This window comes from Panthera onca, chromosome D4, assembly GCF_046562875.1.
Source record: "Panthera onca isolate mPanOnc1 chromosome D4, mPanOnc1 haplotype 2, whole genome shotgun sequence".
NCBI classification, from domain to species: Eukaryota; Metazoa; Chordata; class Mammalia; order Carnivora; family Felidae; genus Panthera; species Panthera onca.
In genome coordinates, this window is record NC_138351.1 from 46,951,834 (window position 1) to 46,979,510 (window position 27,677).

General features: G+C 37.7%; 1 long non-coding RNA gene across 1 annotated transcript; it reads right to left on the reverse strand.

Moving 5' to 3' along the window:
- Nucleotides 1-12,179: 12,179 nt before the first annotated feature.
- On the reverse strand, nucleotides 12,180-26,753 carry LOC132663441 (uncharacterized). Its single transcript, XR_009603048.2, has 3 exons — nucleotides 26,671-26,753; nucleotides 13,747-13,878; nucleotides 12,180-12,262 (listed from the first exon to the last, which is right to left on the reverse strand). It is a non-coding gene; the product is annotated as an uncharacterized LOC132663441 (long non-coding RNA).
- Between the last annotated feature and the right edge of the window lie 924 nt (nucleotides 26,754-27,677).

Consider the following 27,677-nt stretch of genomic DNA (forward strand, 5'->3'; position numbering starts at 1 on the left):
TCTGTCTCTCCCAAGATTTCTGAAAGTGACAGCTTTGCACCTGTCATGCAGGTTAAATTCACCCCCAGGCAGTACTTGAACTTCACTAGCTTTTCATCTTGCATCAACCTTAGCAATTTTCTTTTGGGTGTGTCTTCCTATTTGAATCGGTCAAAAATCAGTTACAGTGAAAAATCCTGAGAATCCTGTTTTGAATGTGATTTTTATTCTTTTCATCTTTGAATAATAGATACACACACAGCTCCAAAAAACAAACCTAGTTTGAGATTGACAATGGCAAACTGGTGCACGTGAGACATTTAAAAAATATAAATATATATTTTAAGAATCTGAAATTCCAGTTTCATGATATTTGAACAGTATTATTTTTGTTTGCACGCTTACCTATTTAAACCCACTTCGCAAGTATTTGATTTTTATTTATCCTGAGTAATAAAGGAAATTTATGCAGTAATAATGAAACATAATAAAACAGGGGTGTGGTGCTGGGCCTGTCATTAAACAGGCTGAACCTGTCATTAAATCCTCTTCTGAAGATTTAAAGGCCAGTTGCTTTTCTTTTCTTCCCAATCTTCCTAGGTGAGTTTGAATTAACATATGCATTGCTCTGAAGATTTAAGAAATTACAGCTGATGTTTGATTGAAATAGGAAGAGAACCACAAGTTATGTATCTGTTGTCTGAAAGTTTTGGTGAGGAACCACATTACACTGAGCTTCTCTTAACATGGAACAGTTCTCATTTACAAGATCATTTATTGGTTCATAGTGCAGAGGAAGGCAGTTTTTAAGGGAAGGCAATTGCTTGCTTACTCACAAATGAGTTTGTTTCACATGTTTCTTCTAGCATGCCTTAGCTTGGACTCCCTTCCCCCCAGTCCGTTGTAGACTAAAGAAGAGCTCTTTAAAGTTAGGGGAGCCCATGGAAGTGGTGGTTAGGGATGGAGATCTACTGATTGAGACAGAGTCGAAATCCACCTGGATAGGGAAGGGAAGGAAGGCAGCATTAATAACTATTTTTTCTCTCTCTTATCCAACCTCCATTTCTTAGTTTTCAGTTTCTTAATTTTCCTATCTTTTCCTCTTATTTGAACCTCCACACTTACCTGAAAAAGAAAATTCCTTTTATTTGTTGATGGTGGCTCCATTCCTTGGTCTGGCCAGAGGAATAGAAGTCTATTTCTGGATGAAAAGAATAGATGAGCTTTTTTTTTCTCCAGTCTTTGGGGCCAGTCCCCACCCACAGTGTACTGGGGATTGCAGATATGTAGGTAGAATGGGAGAGGGAAGAGGAAATATGGACAGTGGGAAGTCAGAGTTTTTTGGTAGTCACTCTGAGGGGCTGAGTCATCAGACTCATATAGGTGGATGCGGTAGCAAATGTCTTTATCAGAATATCTTCATCATAGTATCTTCATCAGAATAGCCTGGCTACCCTGAAATTTAGTGCACAGCGAAAGGTAACAAGGCAGGTTGCTTTTAAAGGAGTGTTGTTCAGATATTTCTTCTAATGGGTCCAGTAATTAAATTAGTTCAACAAAATTTAGCTCCAGGATGTCCTATATTCTAGGAGTCCACAACTGAGTAAGATATGGGTGCTAGATTTTAAGAAAGTCTCCCTGGTGGCACTCAAAACTAATAGAGAGTTTCAATTTAATGTGATAAATTTACTGTGGATGTACCTATAGGATATTTTGGGAGTTAGAAGGGGGGAACTTGACTCAAGATGGAGATGCAGGAGATTTCTTAGAGGCGTTGCCAGATGAAGAGCCTTTAGAGAATTCATCATTAATTGTTTCTTGTGTTCTAGCTTTGAGCTTTGGGTTTCTCTGAAACTCAACAAAAAAGGTAGAAAAAGATAGCATGAACCAATTTTTGAGCCACCTTCTTAAGTGGTAAGCATGGCCAAAGTGTCTGAAAAATAAAAATTATTTGGAGTTGATAAAGAGATTGGAGAAAATTGTTTTTAGTTGTAGGGGACATAGATAAAGAGTGGCAAGATAGGGAAAAAGCCAGTTAGCGGAATGAGTAAGAATCTTCAGCGAGGCAGCTAATGTGAGAGATTCACCACGTAAGTTGACAGGAAAAGAATTTGGGCGGGGGAAATGTTGCCAGCGTTACATACGATTGCTAGCACCACGGACAGCGCTTTCCTAGTAAGCGTGTGTGGGTGGTCCTAACCCACTCCAGACTGAGAATTGCTGAGAAAGCTTCACACATTATCTTTCAAACCCTTTTTCTCTCCTGAAATTCAAAGAAAGCCACATGGAAACTCAATGAGCTTCTTTACGAAACATCTTTACAATGAACTGCTCGATCTGGTTTCCAAATACTACTGGATTATCTAATATTCTCTATGTAAAGAACATTAAATATCCTCTATATTTAAAAGAAGAGAGATCACACCTCAATGTCTACCCTGTTCCAAGTGCTTTACAAGCATTATTTCATTTAACTCTTGTAACACTCCTATGCAAAATGCATTAGTTTCTCAATTTTACAGACAAGACCAAAGATTCAGAGAAAGTAACTTGCATACTAGCTAAGCATTTTTGGAGGTAGGGTCTGACCTGTGTGGCTTCAGTGCCTCTATCCATAACACTACATAGTGTTTTTAGCAGCTGTCATGGTAGGCTTAACTGGGGAAAAATGCAATTAACTGGATTATAATTATTTTCCAGTCTACATTGTGTTTTCCAGATGGTTCACCTCACAGCACACCCTTAATAGACTTCAAAGATGACATTTCACACGTAATACAATAGCACATTTGTCTTGGACAATAGGGTGAGATAATGAAACATTTTACCTCTCCCTGAAACCCAGCTGTCTCTAGGATGAAACACAAACTATTGTTAATGCTTTAAACACATTTAAGAGATGAAGTGGATGGGAACATAGTGGGCAGCTGAAACTTAGAATTGTCACAGCTATGCCATTTAATAGGGTGGATAGTTTATAAGTGAGAAAAGAGAGGAAGTAAATGGTAAACTGACATAGGATTTCGGAGGTAAATAGAAGGGAATGAATAAATAGAATCAGTTTCAATATAATAAATAATGCAAATGTCTAGTGATAACGTTTATATTCTAGTTGGTGAAACTGTATATGAACTCACTATGAAGGTGTGAATAGAATCGGTTGAATGACCAAGAGAGATAATGACATAACTTTGCATATGGTTGGATCCATGGTTTCTAAGTGGAGAGAGAAGGGAATTCAAAATCATTTTGGGGACTTTTTCAAACTATATATGACCCACCTCCCATCAGGAGGCTTGATTCTCTCCATTTCATCAGTTGAGATGTATGTTTCAGGATTCATAGCGTATCTCTTTCTATATTCCCATATATATTTCTTAACTTTTATTGAACAGTGGATATTTTAGCATCTGTATGAATTTTCCAAGGCTCCCATAGAAAAGTACCACAGACTAGTTGGCTTAAACAATAGAAATTTATTTTCTCACAGTTTTGGTTTCTCCTGAGGCCTGTCTCCTTGCCTTGCAGGTGGTCACATTCCTGCTGCCTTTTCACATAGTCATCCTGTGTGCATGTAAGCTCCTGGTAATCTCTTGTGTACCCAAATTCCCTCTTCTTATAAAGACACCAGTCAGATTGGATTAGAACCTACCCCAAAAGTCTCATTTTAACTTAATCACTTCTTTAAATGCCCTATCTTCCAGTATAGTCACAGTCTGAGATAGTGGGGGTTAAAGATTTAACATGTGAATTTTGGAGAGACACAATTCAGTCCATAATGGAATCTTTCCCAGTTTTTACACATATCATTTTTGTTAATAATTTATTTATTTGAATAAGGATGAAAATAATATCAACACATTGAAATTTGTTGATATTGATACCAGTCTCTTTTATCTCTGTTTATTTTTTATTTATTTCTTAATTATTTTATTTTTTAAAATGTTTATTTATTTATTTTGAGAGGGGGTGGGAAGGGCAGAGAGAGAGAGAGAGAGAGAGAGAGAGAGAGAGAGAATCCCAAGCAGGCTCTGTGCTGTCAGTGCAGACCCTGATGCAGGGCTTGATCTCATGATCTCTTGAATAGTGACATCATGACCTGAGGTGAAATTAAGGGTTGGATGCTTAACTGACTGAGCCACCCAGGAACCCCAAGATTTTATTTTAAAATAATCTCTACACCCAACATGGGGTCAAACTCACAACCTAGAGATCAAAAGTCTCATGCTCTAACTTACTGATTGAGCCAGTCGGGCACCCCAACTTGTGTCTCTTTTAATCTGTAGATTCACTTATTTATTCCTTTTATTCTTTTCAATTTATTTGTTGCAGGAATTGGATTGCTAGTTCTGTAGTTTTCTGTAGTCTGAACTTTGCAGAATGCTTCTTCATGGTGGCATTTAACATTTTTCTCTGTCACCTGTATTTTTTGTAATTTATTATTTAGCTCTAGAGTCTGGATGTGATTCAGGTTTGATATTTTGGCAAAAATACTTTATAAGTATTATAAACTTCTACCCAAAGGCATATAATCTGCTTCTTTGTCTATGATTATAGCAGCCATTGATAATTATTTCTATAATATATTATTTCCTTAGGGCTTGCAAAATGGTGGCATTCTAATTCTACCATCCCTTTTTCATTTACTAGCTGAAAAATTTCTGTAAAGAGAAAGCTTTCTTTGTTATCTACCTTTTTGCCCTCAGGTACATATATGAAAGACAGGCTGAGTACTTTATTTTCAAATTTACTTATAAGTTTTAAAAATAATGATTTGAGCTTCAGCATCTTCCAAAGGTGACTGATGATTTTTGAATTATTGTAAACTTGTGGATTTGAACTTAATTGATGTATTTTAATGCACTATAACTATCATTCCTATTGTGTTGATTATTCCATTCATCTGCTAGCCACTCAGCAAATATTTATTGAACACCTGTTATGTGCCAGGCATTCTTCTAGACCCTTAAGATACATCAGTGACAAAACAGTAAAAGACACCTGTCTTCATGGCTCTTACATTGTAGCATGGGTGGCCATTTCTGTTGTAAAGTTAATCACATTATAGACATACCGCTTAAAAGAGTGCTTCATGTTTTTATACTACATCATCAAACATACAAGGTTTGGCTTATAAGAAATCAATACCCACATTACAATGAGACTTCTAAAATAATTTTTGTTATATGAATGAATCAATGATAAAACCATTTCCTTAACAATCATAAACTGATTGCAAAGTGATTGTTCATCTCAGAGAAACCTTTGCAGAGTTAAAATAAAAGTTTCAAGAACTAGGCTTTGGTACCAAAATAAGGCACATTACATTTAGATTTTTAATTTTGCCATTCCCATACTAAATGCATACTCATAATTCAATGCTGAAAAGCTAGATATGGTTATAAACCAAGGCATAGTTGAAATGAAAGTTTAGAAAGATTATCATAAGCCAAAATTTAGTATCATTATGATGGCAGCTTTAGGATTTTAGTGTTGACACCCTAGTCTCAAGTTGTATTTAATGTGGTTACAAACCTAGGCAGTGTTGAAATGAAAGTTTCAAAACAAATTAAAGAGTTAGGAAAAACATAATCAATATAAATGCATTGTAATGTTAATATTCCATGATTCAAATGAGCAAAAAGTTGCTTTTTGTTACAACATGGATAGTAGATAGTCTGAGTATAGAAAGTAATATTTCCTATATGGGACCATTTCACTCTCTTCAATTCTATTGAATCATACTTACTGCTTAGTGAGCTATAATCCTAGCAATCAGTTTTCTCAAAATAGATTTTTTAAGTCTATTTTTCTAGATCTAAAGATATAAAGCTCAAAGCTCTTCTTGAAAGAGAATTAAACATTTCAGTTACCCTCATCACCTGGAATACATGGTTTCAGCCAAAACTTACATGTCATTTGGAAAAAAGCAAAAGTGAGGTATTGTCTTCTTTTGAGGACAGACTGTGCAGTTAAACAGCTCACTGGGCGTTTAGAGTCCATGCGCTTCTTCTTTGTGTATAGCATTGTCCTTGGCTGGGAGGTCATACCGGAAGTGGTGAGTGACACATCTCTGCCTGGGAAGGAGCCCTTCCTTATCTTTTTGTTTGCTCCTCTGCCCCTGGGAATGAGTGGGGTGAGAGTTTGGGCCAGTAGGTGGTTGGTTCTCTTATTCTGTTTAGTGTGTGTTTAGTGTCTGGGTGTTTGGCACAAGGTGACTCATTCTCTGACCTTGTTTTGAATGCTCTGGTGTGGACGTATTTTCCCATGCTCCAGAAAAAAATATTGCAATGCACAAATGTAAAAGTGTAAGAAGTAGAAAAGGGTGAAGTATGGGCATAGTGAGAAGTTCAGTCCTTTTAAACTTTACTGGCGGAGTAACATTAACATGGGCTTTGGAGTTAGGTAAAACTGAGTTTAAATTCTAGCTCTGTTAACTTTCCAGCTGAGTGATTTTGGCCAAGTTATTTAACCTCTTTAGGCTTCAGTTTCCTTAAATATAAGCTATAACACAACCTTCCTCATAGGAGAAGTATTAATTGGAATTATATATATACACATTATATATATACACATTATATGTATACAATGTATATATATAGATGTTAGCATACAGTAAGCTCCTAATAAACTCGAATTATTATTAATACATTGCTAGGAAAGAAAATGCATCAGGGAACAAATGATATAAGTGTTTTATTAATAACATGGGAAGGATTCTTTGTAGGCAAAGCACTTGGGATTGGATTTTCATGTGGTCATCTCTTTCACCATTGTATTTAGGCTTACTCTGCTGGCAGTAAAGAATGTATCTAGTTTCCTTCTTAAACCAGAATCATGGAGCATGAGTCAATGCACAAGATTGGATGCATTTGTGGAGCATTTTACATTTTATGCAGTTATTTGTATATCACCTTCATAATGTTTGCCCCATTCTTAGACCATCTATCATTATTTTCTTAATAGTTTTCTTCAAATTGACTCGCCTTTTTTCCAACTTTATTGAAGTCCCATTTAAACAACATTAGCTATAAAATCATGGATTCGCTGTGCGAGTTATATTTTTCTAATGCACTCTAAAAACAAATACTTTAAAAAAGTTCCACCTCCAGTCCATATACCACCTATAGTCATGGGAAGTACCTCTTGCCCTACGTTACCGTGTTTTGGAAAACACTCACACACAGGATATTTCTTGGTCCTCGTAATCATTATGCGAGATGAGCAGAGAAAACGTAATTGTGCCCATTTCAAAGATGAACAAGTCAGAAAATCAGATTCATGGATAAAATCTTATAGCCAGTATATTTCCGGAACTGGGCCTGGTACTCGTGCTTTCTCCTAATCAACCTACTGCTTCTGTACTACCAACTCTTCCAAGGAATGCAAATTTAGAATCAAAATAAACTTTTATCCTTTTAGACCTGACTGTTTTGGAGTTTTGTGGTAATCTGAATAGAGATGAGACAGAAAAAAATTCATAAACAAAGGAAAGGGGAGTAGATTGCCAAGCTGTGGCAGGCAGCCTCTAAGATAGCCCCTGATTATCTTCCCTTCTAGCATTCGTGTCTTGTGTAATCCCCTCCACTTGTGAAATTGCTCTCTAACTAATATAATATGGCAACTTAGAGGGGTGTCACTTCCTTGCTTAGTTTGCAAAAGATTGTGACTTCTGTCTTGCTAGAAGTCTCTGTCTCTCTCTGTCTGTCTCTCTCTCTCTCTCTCACTGATTTTGATGAAGTGAGCTGCCATAGGAGGGAGGCTCTCCTGCCCTAGGAGAGAAGACCCGAGGACAGCAGGGAACTGAAGCCCTCAGTTCAACATCCCTCAAGGAAATGAATCGTGCCAACAATCCCATGTGTTAGTTGGGAAGCAGATCCTTCCATAAGTGAGCCTTTGGATGAGATCCAGCCTTCATGGACACCTTGCCTGCAGTCTTGTGGGAGATTGTGAAGCAGAAGGCCCAGTTAAGTCATCTCCAGAGCCCTGACCATAGGCGTTTTAAGCTACTCATTTTTGGGGAGTGGGTTAATCTGTTATTCAGCAGTATATAACACGAGTCTTCAGGACTCATTTCCAGAAGTGATTCAGTGGAAGTGGAACCAAGTTATCACTGCTGTGCATGGACCCCAAGTGTTTGCAGTTCTGATGAACTGTGATATCTAACATTGGAGACACTTTTTCTTTCTCTCATTTTCCTATTTTCTTCCCTTCCTTCTCTCTTTCCCTTCATTCCTCCTACTCTTTCACACTTCAAAAAATTTTAAATGTTTATTTATTTATTTTGAGAGAGAGAGAGGGATAGAGAGCGAGTAGGGGAGGAACAGAGGGAGAAAGGGAGAGAGAGGATCCTCAGCAGGCTCTGCACTATAATTGCAGAGCCTGACGCGGGGCTCGAACCCATGAACTGTGAGATCGTGACTTGAGCTGAAACCAAGAGTCACATGCTTAACCCACTTAGCTACCCAGGCACCCCTTTCATACTTTTAATTAACAGAGGAGTTGGAAACTTAAAATCAGTAGCAACACAAAATAAAAGTCCTGCATCTGCAAAATGTTATCATTTATATCTTTCCACGATGCTCTGTGCCAAGCTCCATATGTAGGCTACCTAGTGCATATGTAGGAGTTACCTAACAAAGGTTCGGCTGTTGGTGTTATTGAATCCCCATGGAGTTGATTCAGTGCTATACATTCCATTTCTACTTGTGGCAATGTCTTGATTCTTTATAGGCTTTGTATACTCATGTTCTCTGTCTTTTCCTTTGGAGGCAATTTATAGCACTGATCTATCAGTACCTCTCACTGACTTTGATGTGAAGATGGTTTTTCCTGCAGGTACCTACAGAATTAAAAACATAGAGCATAAAGAAATAACATTCATGCTTTATACTGTCTTACTGATTCTCTCCAGATTCCATCCACCACACTACCTGAAAAGATTTTCACTTTTGAGCAGTCTTTGCTTCTATTTCACATGCACAAATAGCTAAAGAGAATTAGGCAAGGCCCATTCCAGGTAAGGTTATCTGTATGAAACCTTGAAAATAATCCAAAACTAGCCTTGATAAATGGGGGAGGGGTGGGGCATGTGAAGGGATAGAGTAGGTGGTGGGGAGGTATATATGGACAAATCTGAATCACAAATTTCTTACTATATGCCAGCAACATTTAATAATAACACTCCTAAACACACACACACACACACACACACACACACACGCACACACAAATGAGTCACACTATGAAAACTTTCAACAAGTGCTGGCAAGTCAGATGGCAGACTCACCCCGAAACCTGTCTCTCCAATAAAAACCTCATAATTAAAAACAGGGCTGTCCATAAATCATAACATATAATAACAATTATGTGCAACTGGTACAAGACTTGATTAGAAAATTAACATTTAGCTTTCTCAGGTGAAAATTCTGAATTTCCCTCAGAGTGAAAATACCTCTATAGTATATGGCCAGCAGGTTATCATCGATACCTGAGCCGTGAGGTGCTTTTTTGTACAACTAATACCTACTGACCGTGGGGTACTTTTTTGTCCAGTTAATACCTACTGACCTTGGTCCAATAAAAGACTGAGACGATGCAGTTTTACTTGTCGTTTGAGAACAATACTAGCATTTGCCATGTATTGAGAAAGTGCCTACAATGTGCTCGATACTTTGTCAGGCACTGGCTGTCCCATTTTCTCTTCTTTACACTCAGCAACAATGAACCGTATTTTACTTCTATAAAACTGAGGCTTAAACTGGTTTACTGACTTTCCTAAGTTTATATAAGTAGTAAGTGACCAAAACAGTGTTTGAACCTGAATCGGCTTGATTCACCTTTCCATTAAAGGTGTGGCCTTGATAAAGGACATGAACTTAATGTATATATGGAACCAGGTGAATAAGCTACAGTTGTGGCCTTAAACTGGATCCTGTTGAATGTATGGTAGAATGGATAAGAAGCCTCTTCTCTGTTGCTACCTCTTTAACCTTCGAGAAATCAGTCACTCAGCTTTGCTGGGTTCTTGTTTTTTGTTGCTTTTGTTGCTGTTTGTTTTTAGTTGATAAACTGAATCATCTCAATTAGTTACTATCTGATGTGTCTTCCATGTTAAAATTATATTATTCATCCGCTCAGGCTTATATCAATCTGACAAACCTAAACCAAGTAAACCCTGATATTTGTCATGTTTCCTTCAAATGTCCCCTGTGGCATGTGAGCAGGGTCTGAAAATGAAATAGAAGTTCCATGAAGCTATAACAACACTTTTTCATTGTGTTCTTCTCTCTCCTTTTCTTTTAGGTACGTAGTTGGATGGGATGTCCTGTGAGAAGGTGAGCTGAGGAGAAGCTGGAGGCAGGACTGGGAGGACATGAATGAATTAGTCAGTGAAATTTAGATTCTTGTTTTCCAATACTCTTTCCCTAACTGAGTTTTTAGGGAGTGGAAGAAAGCTGTATGCAGACGCGGAATGTCTTGGGGTAGCTGTTCACCAAGAAATTAATCATTAATTGCAGTGAACACCTGCTTCTTAGAATTTCATAATTCTCAGGAAATATTTTTTATTGTCAACATTTTAAAAATTCTTTTTCAAAAAAATTTTTTTGATGTTTATTTATTTTTGAGACAGAGAGATAGACAGAGTGCGAGCAGGGGAGGGGCAGAGAGAGAGGGAGACACAGATCTGAAGCAGGCTCCAGGCTCTGAGCTGTCAGCACAGAGCCCACTGTGGGGCCTGAACTCACAAACAGTGAGATCATGACCTGAGCTGAAGTTGGACGCTTAACCGACTGAGCCACCAAGGCGCCTCAACATTTTAAAAATTCTTAATGGCACACCGAAGAGCAGAGGTTGGCCAAGTTTTTCTCTAAAGGGCCTGATAGTAAATTGTTTAGCTTTTGTGAGCCATATGGTCTCTGTCACAACTACTTAACTCTGCTGTTACAACACCAAAACAGCCACAGATGATACATAAATGGAAGAGAATGTCTGAATTCCATGCAACTTTATTTACCAAAGCAAGCAGCAAGACGGATATGACACAAGGGTCATAGTCTGCTGACCCCTGGTATGGTGAAAAAAATTCAACTGGAGTTTGATTATGGCACTTTCACTTTAGCTGGGTATTTTGGGAAAAGATATTTATTTTAGATGTGATAGAGTTTCATTATCTGTATAGGGATAATAAAATCTACTTCATAAGACTGTTACAAAGATTAAGCTATGTAGCTAAAATATAGCAAACTGGCACCTAATAAGTGTTTAGTAAATGGTAACTGTAATTATTATTATCATCATTACAACACTATTATTTTAATTTCTTGTAGGTTTTTTGGCTGGTCGTTTAGTCTAACTAATGTATTTACAGTAAACCAAAAAGTGCTATTGAAGGCAGTGGAAACTGTGTTTTGCTGGTTCATCATTGAAGATTGTTCTGCTGGGATTAGAAAATTGTTTTAGAGAGTGTTGGTGCTATTTCATACTTACTGAGCTAATACCATTCTCTCTTGCTTTTAGCTTTTGTACTTCAAGTCCTTTTTAAAAGAATTGTATAGATATGGGTGCCTATGTTTGCTTTACTTCTTTATTTTCCTTGTTGGGCAATCATGCATATGTTGATTGGCATCAAACCTAGATCTCACCTATATCCCCATGGCAATGAGCTTCTCCTGATTTGAATTCAGACAAGCCCGGGTGGCCCCGTGAGTGGGAGAGGCTGGGTGTGTCCAGCTCAGGCTGTGGCACCAGAAGGGCGTGGATGCACCTGCTGTGCTTGTGTAACGCTGGCACCAACGTGGCAGTGCTTCTCTGTGTGTTTGTCTTCTTGTGAAAGGCCACTGGCTGATTGGAGCTGTGGGGCTGTGCCCCGCATCCTCAGCAGGCCACAGGAGCTTTCTTTCTGTGATGTTCTGCCTCATTTCTAGAGGGGAGTTTGGCTCAAAGAAGGAAGACTCTGGCTTTTGTATTCAAAAATTTCCCTAGGGAGGAAACTATTACCATATCTAGAGGGCTTGAGTCATTGAAGAGAACTTACTCAAAGAGAATTTTTCACTAAGGGAAAAGATGGAACAATCACAGTAAAGCAGAAGCCACAGGGCCTGGGTTATTGTCTTACCATAAACCGAAGGGTTACAGGTAACAGACAACTTTCAGTTCCTGCTATCGGAAAGGGTGGTCAGTCCTTTCTTTCTTGTACCGAGCCGCTTTCCAACTTTTCTCCTTTTCTTTTTCTTTTCTTGTAATGAAGAAGAAAGACAAACGATAACAGATCTGCCTTGGGCTGATATGGGGATAGGATCAAATTAATAATACAAGTTAGGTCAAAATTTACTTTTCTCTCTTCGAATTGAAATTGAAGTGTGCACGGGCTATTTGGACTAAAGACTTTAAATATGTGTTAGCTTGCAAAAGTGGCTATAGAGAAAGGGGCGAAAACAACCTAGTAATATTTAGGGACCGTATTAAAAATCTTCACACACTGCATTTCAAGACAAAATGTGTTTTTTGTAGGTAAAATAACAATCCAAACACCAAAAACATTTTATTTTATTTTTTATTTTTTTTAATTATTTTTTTTTTCAAAAACATTTTAAATACAAAATTCATTTTAAACCATCATGATTCTGGAGGCATAACATAATAGTGATAAGTAAAGAATACATCATATTTCATACTTTATTAAGATATTTGCGTCATTTTCTGCTTTTACTTAACCTTCAGAAAAAGACTAAATTATATCAAGTCGCAAGGCAAGTTTATAGCCCAAATTGTCTCCTCCTGGCTGTTTTCTTTCATTTTTGTACACATGGAGACGTTTCTATTCTAGAGCCACATCATTCTCTTAAAATTACTATATGCGATATTCTATGATTTATTTATACTCCTCTATTAATGATTATACTTAGTTTACTTAGAAAGGTTTAGGGTTGCATGCTCATGACAAAGTTAGGAATAATATGCTGATTAAATGGATGGTGTTTTCTTCTGTAACTCCTCTGGCTTCTTGCATACCTTTGGGAATGATCTTATGAAACAAGCCTGTGATGCCTTTGGAAAGGTTTTTTTAGGTGCTTATATCTCCCTATTTCCAGGTCTGTTTCCATAGCTTTAGCTGCATCAAAGTCCCAGAAGGATGGGTTTAACTAGAAATTCAGCAAAAACTACTGCTATGTTTGGATTCTGGTCAGACAAGTTGCCACTAACCTAACTGTGGAATGGGACCTTCCATACTCTCACATCAACATACCTTAGTTGGCCTTAGTTTGGCCTTAGCTCCTTTTTTTTCTCTCCCTCTCCCTTGATTAATCTCATATAATTATGTGTGTACATGTCTGAGGGCAGGGACCATGCCTTATTCATCTCTGTATTATTCAAGGGCCTGGCTCAGAGTTGTTGCTTAAGAAATGTGTGTTGGAGAAATATTTACACATAAGCTACAATTCTCACTCAGATTCCGGTATCTGAACGAAGTGGCTTTCAGCTTTTTGGATAGGATAAAAAAGAAATATGGGCTTTAGGTATATACCACCTTTTAAGAGCTGCCATGCAAGTTCAGAATCCCCTGTGATCGGCCAGTATTAACCTCATTTCTGTCAGTAGCCATGTCTCAATGCTAGGTGACTCTTCTCCTGGCATGTTTTGGCAAGAAAGAACTCTTTACCTGGTTTGGCTAATCTACATTGGCTTCTAGTTCCAACAAGAATTGTTTACATGCATTTAATTTTAGCTCTTGGGCTATAACATGTCATTGTTCTTTTTACTCACCTCCTCCCCTTGCTTTTGAAATAGGACAGGCATCTTCAATTCTTGTTGATCCTGTTTGGTGTGCTCTTAGGTGGATTTTAGCTTTGTCCTTCAGCTTTCATGGCACTCTAAGATATTTTCGAGTCATATTTCCTGTATAAGAAAATATAGACTATGTCATCACAAAGGGAAGTGGGATTGGGGGACATTATTTAAATCATTCAGGGAACTCATATCCTGACTTGAAGGAAAATTAAAGCAATGTATTTGGACTAATTTATCTCATGTGATTGTTCTTCTCTACTCAATTTACAGGATAATGCATTCAGCTCTTATTTAATTTTATCTGTCACTGTCACAGTGAATCTAGAAGAAAAAAATACATATTTGACACTTAGTTTAAAAAAAGTCATTGTTAGGAGAATTATTTTTATTCTTCCCCATATTTAGAGGAGAATGAACACTCTAGGAAAATAAAAAACTTTGGACAAAACAGTGTTTTCCTAAGAGTGCACCACGAAATGGAAAGAACTCACAGCAAGCTTGCAGAAGTGCTTTGAAAAGTCTCTTGCACAATTCAGTTTCTTTAGAGTACTTACACAATCATATTTCTTAATGACTTTCTATAAACAATTTTTTCTTGACAAGAAGCATAAAGATGTAACAATAAAGAGATAACTTTGGGAAAAAATACACTAATGGTTTCTTACTTCTATATCATGACAGACATTAAATCATAGATTTTTTTTAGTACAGTTTTCATGTCAATTGTGGAAGACACAGGAAACGCAATACACCGTAGGATGTTTCAGTTCGCCACCTAGAGGAGAGATGTGAAATTGAACATTTCTCCAAACAACTTCAGTAGAATTCATTCATTCATTTATTCATTCACTCACTCACTCAACTCATTCATTCAATTATTTACTTATTTAATTATTAAAAAGTAATTAAGTACTTGTTAGGCTTAATTACTGTACCAGTGCAGATTTGATAATCTATTCAAGAGCTCTGAGCTCAAAGAAGGCACAAATGTGTCTTATTTTAATCGCAATCTTTAAAATCTTTTATTAAAAGATTTTTTTTATTAATGTTTATTTATTTTTGAGAGAGAGAGAGAGACAGAGTGTGAGTGGGGGCCCTCAACCACCTTTTGAGAGAGAGAGGGAGACACAGAATCTGAAGCAGGCTCCAGGCTCTGAGCTGTTAGCACAGATCCTGTTGTGGGGCTCCAACTCATGAACAGTGAGATCATGACCTGAGCTGAAGTCAGATGCTCAACTGACTGAGCCACCCAGGTGCCCCAAAAATCTTTTATTTTTAAAAGACTACAACTTAAATATCTGGACAATTCTAATTATCCATATTTGTGATGTCTATTACTTTTAGCTCTTGGGCTCTAATAAAGCTTTATTGTTTTTTATTTGTTCCATCTCTTTACAATGTAGCTATTAGTGTCTTCTCCATACAAGTTAGGAAATGGAGTCTCAGAGAAATTAAATAACAAGTTTAAGGTGTCAAAGCTACTTCATTATAGAGCCAGTGTCTGAACCGAAGCCAGTCTAATACCAGAGCCATCGCCCTACTCAGTTCTTGTCTAGTCCAGATGCTCACAAGAGCCAGACTGCAGCTGGGGGTGCGGACAGTACTTACAGGTTGAAAGGAGATCATGGTCAGCACCAGGTCCATAAAGCAGGCTTGGGAGAAGCTTTATGAAGCTAACTCTCTGGACTAGATCTAAAGGTGGTAGGATTGTTCATATGTATGAATTTCTTGTACCCTGAGGAATGAACTGCAAAATTTTCCTAAGTTAGTCCAGTCCAAGCAAGAGTAGACATGAGGCTGGGGACAGTTGGTGTGCATGAGTGCCTCCTTTGCATCTGGGTGTCTAACATCCTCAACTACCACATCTCATGTGCTACAGAGACATACAGTTTGTAAATTAATGCAGCATAAAGCTCCTGCAGTCTGCTTAAATTGTATTGTCAATTCTGTTAGGTAGACAGGGCCGTGAAGAGCAGGCTAATTATTATATGTATGTGTGTGTGTGTGTGTGTGTGTGTGTGTGTGTGTGTATGTATATATATATATATATATATATATATATATATATATATATATTTAAGTAGGCTCTACACCCAGCATGGGGTCCAACGTGGAGCTTGAACTCATGAGCCTGAGATCAAGACCTGAGCTGAGATCAAGAGTCAGATGCTTAACCGAATGAGCCACCGAGGCGTTCCAAATGAGCATGCCAATTGCGTAGATGAGGAAACTGAAATTCTCAAGAAGTTCCCTGAATTCCAAGGCCACAAAGTAATCATTGGTGCCAGAACCAAAACCTAGGTTTTCTGATTTCCACCCAGCATTCTATCTATCATTTCTCACTGCCAATAAAATCAGCTTTGCTCTTTGTGACTTTTCTAGTCGCTCCTGTGGTTTTATACCACTCCCTCTCTCCCATTAAACAGCTCTCTGTCAAGGCAGAAATTCCCATGAAAACAGATAACAAATGTACCAGAGACGTTGATGGTATAAGACATAAGACAGAGATAAGAAGGCATGTTGCAAAGTGGTGTCCTTCAGTGCAAGAAAAAAGGGATATATTGGGAGGAAAGGAAATGAGAGAAGATTAAAGGCAACAGGTCAGTTCTGAGATGGTGAGGAGAATAAATATTACACGTGTACCTGACCCTCTTCAGTAGGCATGATCGTGAAGACTTGTGGGCAAAAGTGTAATGCACTGTGGAAATTGTCTAGCTGTTGGGATCCTACTGTAAGCCATTTTTTAAAGTGAAGAAAACTCTGATCAGCCTCTGGTTTGCTTATGGAGAGGACTTTGCCCAGCTGTACCCAGAAAGCTTGAGAATACCACATAGCATATAACCCTGAGACCATTTTTCTTTGCCGGGAAAATTTGCTTAAAAAGGAAAATTAAGACTGCATGGACATGTGATAATGTGCATGGTGACCTTCTACTGTAAATTGGAAAGAATTAACCTTCCTGCATCTATTGCTGAGAGATAAAGGAGAACATTTTCTTAGGGCTTTGAACTACTTCAGTTGAAATCTGACTGAAAAAGTCAGCACCGGGGACTGTATTTTACTTATTTTGTATCTTTCTCTGCATCTAACGAGTTTTGTTTTTTTTTGAAGATTAACACAGGGTACTGAGTTTTATTTAGATTCCAGATATTATTATCCAATAAATTTAAATTATTTTAAAAGCATTTGAAAGAGAGTTTACATTAAAAGTTGAATCAATGTGACTTGTATTTCCCTCTAGTTGAAAACTCACAGACTCCTAAGCAACTTTTTTTGTTTTCGAAAAAAAAATTTTTTTTTTGTTTTGAGAATCACACAGAAGTAATAAGGAGTGGCCCTGATCCCTGTGCTTTTATTTATGTGTGGTTAAAGTTCAAATTTCTCAATATACCATAATCTCATTGTACTGGCCAAATTCCATGGTGGATAATTAGATGCAGTGCACCAGGGCCAATTTGGATAGAGAGAGCAATCACAGTGTACTTCTGAGAATCTATTAGCCAGGTTGACTGTGTTTGACACATGAGTGGTAAGGACTCACCTCACTTGCTCACTGGACTGGCCCAGCAGGTTCTGCAGGTGAGATCACCGCTTGGCTGTCTCATTGCTGGGCTTGGTACGCAGAAGAGGCTATGAAATAAATGGCTTGACTTTGGGTCTCAAAAGTTCTCTTTCTTATTTCCTCCCCCAAACTCCTTCTTCTGCTTCTGGAGACTAAAGCATTCATTTATAAATTCATTCATTCAACAAATATTTAGTGAAAACCTATAATGTGTCAGGCACTGTCTTGGGCTCTAGAAATACAATAGTGAGCCAGACATTTCCTGCCTTTTAGAACTTATAAATGAATAATTATAATAGTCAGTGGGAAATTTTACTATTGACAGAGCTCAGTAATCTAAATCTTTATTTCTGTCTTTATTTTTTAATTTTTTTTTAATATATGAAATTTATTGTCAAATTGGTTTCCATACAACACCCAGTGCTCATCCCAAAAGGTGCCCTCCTCAATACCCATCACCCACCCTCCCCTCCCTCCCACCCCCCATCAACCCTCAGTTTGTTCTCAGTTTTTTGTTTTTGTTTTTTTTTTTAATTTTTTTAATGTTTATTTATTTTTGAGAGAGACAGAGACAAGATGCGAGTGGGTTAGGGGCAGAGACAGAGGGAGACACAGAATCCAAAGCAGGTTCCAGGCTCTGAGCTGTCAGCACAGAGCCCGACATGGGGCTTGAACTCACAAGCTGTGAGATCATGTCCTGGACCCAAGTCGGATGCTCAACCGACTGAGCCACCCAGGCGCCCCAGTTTGTTCTCAGTTTTTAACAGTCTCTTATGCTTTGGCTCTCTCCCACTCTAACCTCTTTTTTTTTTTTTTTTTTTTTTTTCCTTCCCCTCCCCCATGGGTTTCTGTTAAGTTTCTCAGGATCCACCTAAGAGTGAAACCATATGGTATCTGTCTTTCTCTGTATGGCTTATTTCACTTAGCATCACACTCTCCAGTTCCATCCATGTTGCTACAAAAGGCCATATTTCATTCTTTCTCATTGCCACGTAGTATTTCTGTCTTTAAAAAGCAGAAAGAGCACAAATGTTCTTTGGAAATATAGCATAGAAATGTATTTATAGATTTCAACACATAAAATGAAGACCAACTCATCTGTCATTGTGAGTTCAGAGTAAACCCCACCCTCCCTGTTGTACCCCAACTCCACTGTGTCCAATAGCCACTTTGCCATTATATGCACACACATGTACACATACATACAGTTTCAATGATCTTCAAATCTATGCAGCATTCAGTTGTTGAGCACATATTACTACTCACCTAGGTGGAGACTGAATTTCCCCTTAAGTAACTTATAATTTAGGAGGTAAAACATTTGCCTCTTTCAAAATGTGACACTACTTCTCTACTCCTTAGACTGTGAAAGCAAATATTTGGTGCTTTAGTTAATTGCTTCCCGAACTTCAGCTGTTCACATACCATCTTCATAATTTTTGCTATATCACATACCACCTATGCTGTTATGACTCTGTAAATATACTACTATTTCAGCTTAATTAAATTTATTTAATAATAATATCATTTAGGGCGCCTGGGTGGCTCAGTTGGTTAAGCATCCGGCTCTTTGATTTTGGCTCAGGTCATGATCTCATGGTTCATGGGATCAAGTTCCATGTCGGGCTCTGCACTGACTGTGTGGAGTTGGCTTGGGGTTCTCACTATCCCTCTTTCTGCCCTTCCCCTGCTCTTACACACGTTCTCTCTCTCAAAAAAAAAAAAAAATAAATGAACATTAAAAAATAGTATCTTTAAAATCACCAGGTTGATGTGCTGGCTATATAATTTTCAAATATACTTTAATGTAAATATCTGATTATTAAATTATATATGTATTGTCTGTATGCATCCCCAAATATTCTCAAGTGCTCTCACAACACATATACTTTGGGAAGCTTTACAAAAGTAGGGCCACCTTTGAGAGTGAAGAATGGCGGAAAAAATAAAATGCATAAGTAATGATAATAATCATAGGCAATGGTCACAAAGCTATTATTTATTGAAGGCTTTACATGTGTCATTTAATTTTATCTTATTTAATCTTTGCTCTCTTGCAGGCATGCAGATAACAGAAATGTGAGGCAAAAGAGCAAGAAAGAGGTAAGAGTAGAAGTGAAATTTCATCATACTTAGGACAGCTGTAACTAACATGTGCCGTAATGTTTTAGTTTTTGTTCTTTTCTTTAGTTGACTGAGATTTCACATTTGATTATTTCATGTAAGTTAGAGTGTGATGGTGGCAGATTGAAAAACTTTGTAATCAAATATATTTATTAATTAAACAAAATAATAACCCCCCAAAAAGCATGTTAGTGTAATTGTACCCATTCTAAGAATGCAGGATCAAGTGAGAGAAAACTGATTAAAACACATCTTCTTTTCTTTAGTTTTTGGTATTCTGTTTCTCCAGTTGCTAATCAGCAAGAATATCTTTGTCCTACTGAACCGAGGCATTTGTTCAAAAGCCTTTGCGCTCTTTGGCATAAGAGCCTAACTTATTAAAGACAAAGTTCTCCTAGGTCTCTGCTAAAAAATAGTGAAATAAATATTTTTATAAACATATTATCTCAAAGTATTAATGCTGGAAGAGACCTACAGGACCAAAGACAGCTCCCTCCCTTTACAGAGAGAAGAAGGTTGAAACAGCAATAATGATTATGAAAAATTTCCTTATGTTTTCATAACTAATATTTTCATCATAAAGCTCACGACATGCACTTGTTTTTATTTGTATGCCTGAATTTTGGTGGCTCTGAACCATATATGATGGCTCTGAGGACAAACCATGTTTGTTTCCTGCCCTGCAATGTTGGCAGTGTGCCGTGTACTTCCTTGGTAGTGAGTAATCATTTTTCAACTACCTAAAAGGTATGATATACCCCATAAACCTGCCTTTTTATTCTTCTTTGACATAAACTTTCTAGGTACTTAAACCTCATTTAGCATTCCATTACTCATCTTCCCTGTAAAAGTGTCAGACAGTGTATTTGAGACTCAAATAGCTGGAAGAGTATGCTGTCCCTTGTCACGTTTATGTATTCTGGGCATAGACTCCATTTCCGAATGGCCAGACCTAAAAAGATGAAAACCCTAAGGTGCATGGACTATGTTGATTAAATATTTTAATTGGACATCTACATAAATGACAGGAGCTGTAAGAAAATTGGTCCAGATCAATTTACATCTTGCCTCAATTGTAAGATCGATTCATCTGGATCAATTATTATGGAACAAATTAGCTAGAATTATTAGATGCTTAGAAAAAGATCATACTATGCTAGCTATTTCACATAATTAAATTACCAAACAATTACTCTGATTATTTTTCTTTTTTCCCTCAAGGTTTCTTGAAATATAGGTATACAAAAACTGCACACAATTAATATATACAATATGATGATTCTGGACATATGTGTAACTGTACTGTGATCATTTTTCACAGCAGTCTAATCAAAGCGCAGCTCTGGATTTGTTAGTATATTTGAACATGAATGTTTTGGAGGTTTTACCAGTGGCTTTCCCATGTCGGTTCACATAGTCTTTGTTATTATCCTGTAGATAACTGAATTGCAGCATAGTGATTTGTTACAAAAACACTTTGATGGTTAACACTTTTTGGTGTGAGGTATACTTTAAGAATCAGCCTATTTCCAGGGCCCTGTTTTTATCTGTGAAGGTCAATGCATCCTCCTTTTTAATTCTCAAGATGGGTGTTTTTATAGCTTGATGAAATGTGACACGGTTCGTCTACCTCCCCCTCCTTCCGGCACCTTTTTCCTCCGCCAGTTTTTTTTTTCCCCCTTCCAATTCCTCCTGGCATCCGGACATCTTTTTCTGCCAAATGAGTCAGTTAGAGTGGAAATGTTGCGCCCACATTTTTTATCTTATCTGGGAAAAGAGGTTTGGAGGCCAAAGGTGCCTGAGTATATTTCGTTAGTGTCCTCACACAACCCTCCTGGTCCTCTCCTGAGAAGAGCACTCTGTATTCAAGGTAGAAAGTGCCAGATGATCCCCACTGCACATACATTTCACAAACTCAATACTCAAAGAGTTGTTCTTTGATGAAAGAAATAGAAAAAAATATTATTTTTATATTTGTAATATTATTTTTATACTTAAATACTATTTTCAATATTATTTATTTACCTGTGCATGTTTTTTTCTTAATACCTGATCTCCTTCCACAAAAGATTTAAGTGGGTTTTACAAACCCAAGTAACACTGTAGGGCTAAGAGTGAAAGGAAAAATATGTAGATTTTTAAAAAGGGAGAAAGGAAACATGGGTAGATTTATAAAGTGAAAATGAATGGTCTGTATTCTGGCATTGGTAGCTATTGTATGGAGCGTTTCTTATATATTAGATGAAACACTGATCAAAATATCTAATCTAATTGAATGGCCTCATCACCATTTTGAATTTGGTTAGATTTTGTAGGTGTAGAAATGGAGGCTTAGAGAGTTGAATTCATTCAGCTCCACACTGCTAAATTAGTGGTGGGGTGGGATTTAAACCTTCTGGTGGTCTCACCCAGAGTCACTGCTATAACCTCTCTAGCTTGGACTGTCTCAGCAAATGTACAGATAACTTAGCTTCATTACATTAGTCAATCATTTTTTTTCACCTGTCAATCCTTAATAAGTGGAATAGGTTTGGGGAGCAGTAATTGTTGGGTTCTGGGGGTAGCTGTGGTTTTGATGGAGGATGTAGTAAAATACACAGCCTCTTTGTCACAGTGTAGGTCAAAAAGTAGTTCGTTTAAAGTCTGAAGTCATTCTTGGAGGTTATATTCTTCACCAAGATCTTGGTGTTAAATAAGCCGTATAGACTTAACAATATGTTATAAAAGTGAAGATACAACAGTATAAAGTTCTATCATGATGTAAATTCCTCAAAATTGTGGTCCAAGCTCTTTAAAATCTTCATAAATCACCATGCACATTCATTTAACAATATTTTATATATACATGCAATAATCCAGTGCTATACTACAGTATCACAAATTGGACCTAACATGAATTTATAGACTAGATTAAATATTACATATTTAATATACTGAAATTTTGTTTTCCCTGGCCTTAGAACTTAGGAAACAAGTTTGGGACAACTTCAATAGCTCAGGTTTCTTGAGAAAGTTCTCAGCTTCTTTGAACAGCTTCTTTTCTTCCAGACAAATTTCCCTGTAGCAAATAGGAGCCATCAGAATGATTCCCTTAGAGCTACCTCAAAGTAGAGTTTTATTGAGCTGGATCAGAGCAATAATTCAAGAAAAATGTACTGACTCTTATTATGTCTTAAGCACCATGCTAGGAATTTTATGCACATCATTTTGTTTAATTTTAATAACAACTCCATAAGATATTATCCCCATTTAAGAGACTGAGGAACCACAGAAAGATCAGAGAAGTAAAATAAATTGGTGCTTCCAAGGCCACATCAATGATGGATCCAGGATTTGAACCCAGATATGATATGAAAGCCCATGTACTTTTAAACCCCTAGACTGCCTGCCCTTCAAGGAACTCCCAAGGTTGTCTTGGAGACTTGACTCTGTATAGATAGTTGCTTCAAGAGGAGGAAAAATGTAGGAAGATGTGGTGCTTAGGTTTCAAGTAGACATCTGTACTCAATGAAAAGGTAGAGCTATTGTATTCTATTGACCAAGTACAGGTATATCATGTTCGATGTATTTTTCCACTCCATACACTGTCCATGGTGATAAAGGTGTCTGTCTAGGAAGGGGGATTAGGAAATACCTGCTATGTTTGGGACAAAGCCAAATCACAGGATTAACATCTGCCTCTTCTTTCTCCTACATCCAGTCTCTCTTTTGATGAGAAGAAGAATAAACCTCATTCTTGTTCAGATGTAGCGATCAAGGAAAAGACTTCTGTCTTATTGGCTTCAGATATGTTATCAGCACGTAAAGAATGGAAAGCTGCATTAAAGGAGGCTTCCCTTGGGAAGAGAGGTAATGAGATACAATGAAAGAGAGTGGGTATTTTTAAAATCATAGCAACCTAGGATCAAATCCTGGAATTGACACTTTTCAGTGGTGTGGCCTATGTCACTATTTTGAGCACCAATTTCTTCTTCTGAGAAATGAAGGTGATTCAGATTACCTCCAGAGTTACCATACAGATAAAATGTAAGTAATGTAGGTAAATTTATCACACAAGTAGACATAAAACGAGCTGGGTGAGAAAAGAGTCTTTTTATCTCCTTTTTTTTTTGCCCAAGCTCCCATCCCTCCTTTCCCTCTTCTCTTCCCTTTTCTTCTCTTTTCCTTACTTTTTTTCTGTGCTAAAGTTTTGCACAAGCTCTACAGTTATGTATATGTCTTTGGTTGCAGCAACCATATATAAAGGAGACACTGAATGTTTGCATTCATTTATATGCTGCTATAAGTATTTCATTCTCACAAGTTTTAGAGGGAAAAATTTGGCTGCTGGTGAATTGGTGAGAAAGAAGCAGTTATTTCTGAGGTTTAACTTTGACTCTGGCATCAGAGAGACAGTCTTTCACCACTGTTGCAACTCCATGCTTCCAAGAACTGCTGAGCTGAAGCACTTACCACGTGTGATGGATTAGCCAAGTGCAAGTATGAAGTGAGCAGAGCATCTAGAACAGCTCTACCCACTGCATTACAGATGCTAAAATGTATCATAATTATTATTTATTATGATTCTTATAGCTCAGGTTAAATCGTACAAAATTCCTTATATCATTTTATGATTCATACTGTCTTCATCAAAGAAAGTATGTTATAAAACATAGCCAATTAGTAACAACAACAGTGGAAAAGAAACAGGGTCCTGCTATAGAACTTCCTCCTAAATATTTTCCCTTTAAGGAGATTTTGAGATACAGCTTTTCTGTGCTTAGATGCTAGATGAACAAATATTATATTGGAAACCCAAGGATGATGTAGATTACTGGGTATAGTTTAGAGCTGGATTTCATCAACAATTAGCTTGTCACTATCATCCTGTAAATGTCTTTCTGTACTAACCTCACTGCCCCAGGTTGTGTACCTCTAAGGTTGATGCTGGTAGGAAATCTCTCAGCTGGGTCAGGCCCTAAGGGGTGAGGGAGTTGGCCAAAGGACACATACCATATTGGCTCATCATATTGGTCTAACTCTCCTGATCCTGCATTTCTCAACAAAATCTCTTTTTTTACTTGTCTTTTGTATAACTCCAGTGGAATAATTTTATTGAATTGCTTGAAAGAGACTGCTTATGGGGCAAGTCTGGTCATTAGGATTCTCCATTGGATTATTAGGTTTCACAATCAATGTCATAAATTGCATATACCCTTTTCTTGGAGTAATGGTTCATTCCCAAGTCCTTTTCAGTTAATTGTCTTTACTTGCCTCTTTTAAGGTTTTTCTGTGTTTGTTTTGTTTTGTTTTGGCTCTTTTGGGGATAATTTCATGAAATATACGGAGTCAGCAATCCATTTCAGCAAAGCAGTAGGACAAATGAATGGATTTTTGGACTGCCTTGGGTGACGGAATAAGATATTTGGGAGAACACTGGAAAAGTGGGGAGGCTGGAAGGGGTGGATATGTGAAAATGTTCCATGGCTTTAGCCTCAACTCTACCCTCCTTTGTCACTTTGGTGAGCATTTTGACAATGAGAAATATTGATGACAAACTTAATCTTATTTGAAAATGAGAATCCTAGCAGTGCTTGTCTCATAGGGATATTGCAAAAGCCAAAAGAAATAATGTGGGTAAGAGGTGTAATACTGTGCTTTTCATTGTGTGAAGGCTCAACAAATATCAGCTCTTCAGATATCACTATTACTCCACTTTTAAAATGCTATTGTTAAAATCATCCCAATTGGTGTTTCTAAATACTTTCTAATAACTAAGCTAATATGCTGTGAAGTTCTTCTAGGGTTAGAGCATTCTGGTGAAGCATATTAGACACTTTCCTGAGTCAATACTTCTTTTTATGACAAAAATTATATGCCTATTTGGAACGTATCTAACCCCAAAACAACCACCTGAGGGAGTGGGTGGAGACAGGAAACAACTTTTTAGACATTAATCCTAATTGGATAAATTTACAAAACAGCTCATTGCTACATCCGAAGGGTAGTTTTTATCTAAGTGGAATGACCAGAGAATGTAAGAAAATTTCTTCCTGTAAGAAAATGTAAGAGAATGTAAGAGAATTCCTGTAAGAGAATGTAAGAAAATTCCTTGGGCATTTACCCAAGAAATGCTGCCCTTCAGAACTGGGTCCCATAGGTGCTTTACTCACGAAGCTTCTTTGTCTCCTCCTTTTGGAGCTTTTCTTTCACACCGCTCCCCCATGTCACCCTCCAGTAACTGTCTGCTCTTTCATGAAGGGCCACATAGGGACTGACCCACAGACCAGCTGGAGCACATGGTCCAACATTTAATAGCAAGGCAAAATGCCAAAGCCTCAGGGCGCCTGAGTGGCTCAGTAGGTTGAGCGTCCAACCTCGGCTCGGGTCAAGATCTCATGGTTCATGGGTTCGAGCCCCACGTCGGGCTCTGGGCTGACAGCTCAGAGCCTGGAGCCTGCTTCAAAGTCTGTGTCTCCCCACCTCTCTGCCCCTCCCCTGCTTGCATTCTGTCTCTGTCTCTCTCTCAAAAATAAATCAAACATTAAAATTAAAAAAATGCCAAAGCCTCAAGCAGAGACAAAAGAGAAACATAGTTTCCTTCATGGGGAGCTAGAATGGCTCTAATTCAGATGAAGCCCCAGAGTGAGACAGATTTTAATTTCAGTATCAGTCAGTTCAGATGATACATTTGCTCATAAGCTTAGGCTGTATAATGTTATTAAATAATACGTATTTCACAGGATTGTAATGAAGACGAAGTGAAATAATATCTCTGTAAAGGACCTCACAGATTGGCCAGCATGTAGTAAACATTTAATAATCAGTTGCTCTTCCTGCTTTTCCCTCATAATACTTGGTTTCTGACCTCTTTGCAATCACAAAAGTCAGTCTTCCGCAGACTTCATGACAAAGACTTAGAGAAGAAAAATGGTCTGAACAATTTAGACAACTGTCTTTTCCCCTAAAACCAAGGGTGGCATGTTTGTTCTAAAATACCTAGATTGTCTGTACAGTAACACTTTGGTTTGTGAGCAGAATTTGTTCTGGGGACATGCTTGCAATCCAAAGCACTTGTATATCATAGCGAATTTCCCCATAAGAAATGATGGAAACTCAGGTGATTCCTTCACAACCCAAAAATATTCATATAAAAATGATCACTGTAATGTAATATAAAATAATAAAGAAAATACAAAATGTAAAGAAAAATAAGCAAATTAACCTGCACTTACCTTTGAAAACCTTCGTGGCTGGTGTGAGGGAGACAAGAGAGAAGAGGGTTATTACGTAGGACGACTTTCACTATCATTAACGGAATCACTGCCATCTATTGGCTCAATGGAATCTTTCTCTTTTCGTGCAACTTTAACAAGGAACCTATCCAATGACACTTGCTTTTGCCTCCTTTTGAGGATTTCGTGGAAATGTGACATTGCATTGACAATCACCCACAATCCCTCAGTGGGAGGGAGAGAGAGAGAGAGAGAGAGAGAGAGAGAGAGAGAGAACCATTGGCTCAGTTGTGATCATGTGACTGTCGGCGTCACATACTACTCGTATTGCAAGATATCACTCATTTATCAAGTTAAAATTTATTAGACATGTTTGTTCGTCTTGTGGAACACTCACAGAACAAGTTACTTGCAATCCAAGGTTTTACTGTATCACTTAATTTACTCAGGTGCTTGGTCAATCTACACTTCTCTTTCATGCAATTGGAAAACATTAAAAAAGTTGTACATACAGGGATGCCTGGGTGGCTCAGTCAGTTAAGCGTCTGGCTCCAGCTCAGGTCATGATCTCACAGTTCACGAGTTCAAGCCCCATGTCAGCCGTGTGCTGACAGCTCAGAGCCTGGAGCCTGCTTCAGATTCTGTGTCTCCCTGTCTCTCTGCCCCTCCCCACCTCGTGCTCTCTCTCTCTCTCTCTCAAAAATAAATAAAAATATTTTTTAAAAAGTTGTATGTACACACACACACACACACACACACATATGTAAGTTTATATGCTATACCTTCTGTAACCTTTTGCTCATCTGTTCTCTCCGACTTTATAAGCATGTGAGGTGGGTTTTATTTTTTATATTTTTTAATTTAATTTTATTTTTTAAATTTTTTTAACGTTTATTTATTTTTGAGACAGAGAGAGACAGAGCATGAACAGGGGAGGGGAAGAGAGAGAGGGAGACACAGAATCCAAAACAGGCTCGAGGCTCTGAGCTGTCAACACAGAGCCCGAT